The sequence below is a fragment of the Osmia lignaria genome, unplaced genomic scaffold (assembly GCF_051020975.1).
Source record: "Osmia lignaria lignaria isolate PbOS001 unplaced genomic scaffold, iyOsmLign1 scaffold0016, whole genome shotgun sequence".
In the NCBI taxonomy this organism is placed as follows: Eukaryota; Metazoa; Arthropoda; class Insecta; order Hymenoptera; family Megachilidae; genus Osmia; species Osmia lignaria.
The window spans coordinates 11,499,128-11,505,039 of NW_027478168.1; positions in this window are offsets into that span (position 1 = coordinate 11,499,128).

Genomic DNA, 5,912 nt, shown 5'->3' on the forward strand with positions numbered 1-5,912 from the left:
CAATAGCTCGCTTCGTTTCCGAGATATTTGCAGATTCATCTCAAGGGAAGGGGCCTGACGGACATATTCCGAGATATTTCTTCCTCTTGTCGTTCCTCTTCTGCACAGCTAAGCTGGAAGTGGCATTTGCAGCTCGCAATAGTGCAGAGTTATCTCAAAGAAAGGGGCCACGGTGTTTCTGTATCTCTATTATGTTGGTGCGGCTTCGGAACTTTTAAATATCTCGATATATCTCGAAAACTACGCTTCTGATCAAAAAATATCTGAGAACATAAATTGTAGGAAACATAATTCTCTACAACAAAGGTCTCTTAACATTTTCCCATAGCTGGCATCGTTTCCGAGATATTTGCAGATTTAGCTCAAGGGAAGGGGCCTGACGGACATATTTCGAGATATTTCTTCTTCTTGTTGTTCTTCTTCTGCACAGCTAAGCTGGAAGTGGCATTTGCAGCTCGCAATAGTGCAGAGTTATCTCAAAGAAAGGGGCCACGGTGTTTCTGTATCTCTATTATGTTGGTGCGGCTTCGGAACTTTTAAATATCTTGATATATCTCGAGAACTACGCATCTGATCAAAAAATATCATGGAACATAAAAAGTAGAAAACTTAATTCTCTACAAAAAAGGTCTCTCAACATTTTGCCATAGCTCGCTTCGTTTCCGAGATATTTGCAGATTTATCTCAAGGGAAGGGGCCTGACGAACATATTTTGAGACTTTTCTTCTTCTTGTTGTTCTTCTTCTGCACAGCTAAACTGGAAGTGGCATTTCCAGCTCGCAATAGTGCAGAGTTATCTCAAAGAAAGGGGCCACGGTGTTTCTGTATCTCTATTATGTTGGTGCGGCTTTGGAACTTTTAAATATCTTGATATATCTCGAGAACTGCGCATCTGATCAAAAAATATCATAGAACATAAAACGTAGGAAACTTAATTCTCTACAAAAAAGGTCTCTTAAGATTTTGCCATAGCTCGCTTCGTTTCCGAGATATTTGCAGATTTATCTCAAGGGAAGGGGCCTGTCGGACATATTTCGAGATATTTCTTCTTCTTGTTGTTCTTCTTCTGCACAGCTAAGCTGGAAGTGGCATTTGCAGGTCGCAATAGTGCAGAGTTATCTCAAAGAAAGGGGCCACGGTGTTTCTGTATCTCTATTATGTTGGTGCGGCTTCGGAACCTTTAAATATCTCGATATATCTCGAAAACTACGCTTCTGATCAAAAAATATCATAGAACATAAATTATAGGAAACATAATTCTCTACAAAAAAGGTCTCTTAACATTTTGCCATAGCTCGCTTCGTTTCCGAGATATTTGCAGATTTATCTCAAGGGAAGGGGCCTGACGGACATATTTCGAGATATTTCTTCTTCTTGTTGTTCTTCTACTGCACAGCTAAGCTGGAAGTGGCATTTGCAGCTCGCAATAGTGCAGAGTTATCTCAAAGAAAGAGGCCACGGTGTTTCTGTATCTCTATTATGTTGGTGCGGCTTCGGAACTTTTAAATATCTTGATATATCTCGAGAACTACGCTTCTGATCAAAAAATATCATACAACATAAATTGTAGGAAACATAATTCTCTACAAAAAAGGTCTCTTAACATTTTCCCATAGCTGGCATCGTTTCCGAGATATTTGCAGATTTAGCTCAAGGGAAGGGGCCTGACGGACATATTCCGAGATATTTCTTCTTCTTGTTGTTCCTCTTCTGCACAGCTAAGGTGGAAGTGGCATTTGCAGCTCGCAATAGCGCAGAGTTATCTCAAAGAAAGAGGCCACAGTGTTTCCTTATCTCTATTATGTTGGTGCGGCTTCGGAACTTTTATGTATCTCGATATATCTCGAAAACTACGCTTCTGATCAAAAAATATCAGAGAACGTAAATTGTAGGAAACATAATTCTCTACAAAGAAGGTCTCTTAACATTTTGCCATAGCTCGCTTCGTTTCCGAGATATTTGCAGATTTATCTCAAGGGAAGGGGCCTAACGGACATATTTCGTGATATTTCTTCTTCTTGTTGTTCTTCTTCTGCACAGCTAAGCTGGAAGTGGCATTTGCAGCTCGCAATAGTGCAGAGTTATCTCAAAGAAAGGGGCCACGGTGTTTCTGTATCTCTATTATGTTGGTGCGGCTTCGGAACTTTTAAATATCTTGATATATCTCGAGAACTACGCATCTGATCAAAAAATATCATAGAACGTAAAAAGTAGGAAACTTAATTCTCTACAAAAAAGGTCTCTTAACATTCTGCCATAGCTCTCTTCGTTTCCGAGATATTTGCAGATTTATCTCAAGGGAAGGGGCCTAACGGACATATTTCGAGATATTTCTTCTTCTTGTTGTTCTTCTTCTGCACAGCTAAGCTGGAAGTGGCATTTGCAGCTCGCAATAGTGCAGAGTTGTCTCAAAGAAAGGGGCCACGGTGTTTCTGTATCTGTATTATGTTGGTGCGGCTTCGGAACTTTTAAATATCTTGATATATCTCGAGAACTACGCATCTCATCAAAAAATGTCATAGAAGATAAAAAGTAGGAAACTTAATTCTCCAGAAAAAAGGTCTCTTAACATTTTGCCATAGCTCGCTTCGTTTCCGAGATATTTGCAGATTTATCTCAAGGGAAGGGGCCTAACGGACATATTTCGAGATATTTCTTCTTCTTGTTGTTCTTCTTCTTCACAGCTAAGCTGGAAGTGGCATTTGCAGCTCGCAGTAGTGCAGAGTTATCTCAAAGAAAGGGGCCACGGTGTTTCTGTATCTCTATTATGTTGGTGCGGCTTCGGAACTTTTAAATATCTCGATATATCTCGAAAACTACGCTTCTGATCAAAAAATATCATAGAGCATAAATTGTAGGAAACATAATTCTCTACAAAAATGGTTTCTTAACGTTTTGCCATAGCTCGCTTCGTTTCCGAGATATTTGCTGATTTATCTCAAGGGAAGGGGCCTGACGGACATATTTCGAGATATTTCTTCCTCTTGTTGTTCTTCTTCTGCACAGCTAAGCTGGAAGTGGCATTTGCAGCTCGCAATAGTGCAGAGTTATCTCAAAGAAAGGGGCCACGGTGTTTCTGTATCTCTATTATGTTGGTGCGGCTTCGGAACTTTTAAATATCTCGATATATCTCGAGAACTACGCATCTGATCAAAAAATATCGTAGAACATGAAAAGTAGGAAACTTAATTCTCTACAAATAAGGTCTCTTAACATTTTGCAATAGCTCGCTTCGTTTCCGAGATATTTGCAGATTCATCTCAAGGGAAGGGGCCTGACGGACATATTCCGAGATATTTCTTCCTCTTGTCGTTCCTCTTCTGCACAGCTAAGCTGGAAGTGGCATTTGCAGCTCGCAATAGTGCAGAGTTATCTCAAAGAAAGGGGCCACGGTGTTTCTGTATCTCTATTATGTTGGTGCGGCTTCGGAACTTTTAAATATCTTGATATATCTCGAGAACTACGCATCTGATCAAAAAATATCATAGAACATAAAACGTAGGAAACTTAATTCTCTACAAAAAAGGTCTCTTAACATTTTGCCATAGCTCGCTTCGTTTCCGAGATATTTGCAGATTTATCTCAAGGGAAGGGGCCTGTCGGACATATTTCGAGATATTTCTTCTTCTTGTTGTTCTTCTTCTGCACAGCTAAGCTGGAAGTGGCATTTACAGCTCGCAATAGTGCAGAGTTATGTCAAAGAAAGGGGCCACGGTGTTTCTGTATCTCTATTATGTTGGTGCGGCTTCGGAACTTTTAAATATCTTGATATATCTCGAGAACTACGCATCTGATCAAAAAATATCATAGAACATAAAAAGTAGGAAACTTAATTCTCTACAAAAAAGGTCTCTTAACATTTTGCCATAGCTCTCTTCGTTTCCGAGATATTTGTAGATTTATCTCAAGGGAAGGGGCCTGACGGACATATTTCGAGATATTTCTTCTTCTTCTTGTTCTTCTTCTGCACAGCTAAGCTGGAAGTGGCATTTGCAGCTCGCAATAGTGCAGAGTTATCTCAAAGAAAGGGGCCACGGTGTTTCTGTATCTCTATTATGTTGGTGCGGCTTCGGAACTTTTAAATATCTTGATATATCTCGAGAACTACGCATCTGATCAAAAAATATCATAGAACATAAAAAGTAGGAAACTTAATTCTCTACAAAAAAGGTCTCTTAACATTCTGCCATAGCTCTCTTCGTTTCCGAGATATTTGCAGATTTATCTCAAGGGAAGGGGCCTAACGGACATATTTCGAGATATTTCTTCTTCTTGTTGTTCTTCTTCTGCACAGCTAAGCTGGAAGTGGCATTTGCAGCTCGCAATAGTGCAGAGTTGTCTCAAAGAAAGGGGCCACGGTGTTTCTGTATCTGTATTATGTTGGTGCGGCTTCGGAACTTTTAAATATCTTGATATATCTCGAGAACTACGCATCTCATCAAAAAATGTCACAGAACATAGAAAGTAGGAAACTTAATTCTCTACAAAAAAGGTCTCTTAACATTTTGCCATAGCTCGCTTCGTTTCCGAGATATTTGCAGATTTATCTCAAGGGAAGGGGCCTGACGGACATATTTCGAGATATTTCTTCTTCTTCTTGTTCTTCTTCTGCACAGCTAAGCTGGAAGTGGCATTTGCAGCTCGCAATAGTGCAGAGTTATCTCAAAGAAAGGGGCCACGGTGTTTCTGTATCTCTATTATGTTGGTGCGGCTTCGGAACTTTTAAATATCTTGATATATCTCGAGAACTACGCATCTGATCAAAAAATATCATAGAACATAAAAAGTAGGAAACTTAATTCTCTACAAAAAAGGTCTCTTAACATTCTGCCATAGCTCTCTTCGTTTCCGAGATATTTGCAGATTTATCTCAAGGGAAGGGGCCTAACGGACATATTTCGAGATATTTCTTCTTCTTGTTGTTCTTCTTCTGCACAGCTAAGCTGGAAGTGGCATTTGCAGCTCGCAATAGTGCAGAGTTGTCTCAAAGAAAGGGGCCACGGTGTTTCTGTATCTGTATTATGTTGGTGCGGCTTCGGAACTTTTAAATATCTTGATATATCTCGAGAACTACGCATCTCATCAAAAAATGTCACAGAACATAGAAAGTAGGAAACTTAATTCTCTACAAAAAAGGTCTCTTAACATTTTGCCATAGCTCGCTTCGTTTCCGAGATATTTGCAGATTTATCTCAAGGGAAGTGGCCTGACGGACATATTTCGAGATATTTCTTCTTCTTGTTGTTCTTCTTCTGCACAGCTAAGCTGGAAGTGGCATTTGCAGCTCGCAATAGTGCAGAGTTATCTCAAAGGAAGAGGCCACGGTGTTTCTGTACCTCTATTATGTTGGTGCAGCTTCGGAACTTTTAAATATCTTGATATATCTCGAGAACTACGCATCTGATCAAAAAATATCATAGAAGATAAAAAGTAGGAAACTTAATTCTCCAGAAAAAAGGTCTCTTAACATTTTGCCATAGCTCGCTTCGTTTCCGAGATATTTGCAGATTTATCTCAAGGGAAGGGGCCTAACGGACATATTTCGAGATATTTCTTCTTCTTGTTGTTCTTCTTCTTCACAGCTAAGCTGGAAGTGGCATTTGCAGCTCGCAGTAGTGCAGAGTTATCTCAAAGAAAGGGGCCACGGTGTTTCTGTATCTCTATTATGTTGGTGCGGCTTCGGAACTTTTAAATATCTCGATATATCTCGAAAACTACGCTTCTGATCAAAAAATATCATAGAGCACAAATTGTAGGAAACATAATTCTCTACAAAAAAGGTTTCTTAACGTTTTGCCATAGCTCGCTTCGTTTCCGAGATATTTGCTGATTTATCTCAAGGGAAGGGGCCTGACGGACATATTTCGAGATATTTCTTCCTCTTGTTGTTCTTCTTCTGCACAGCTAAGCTG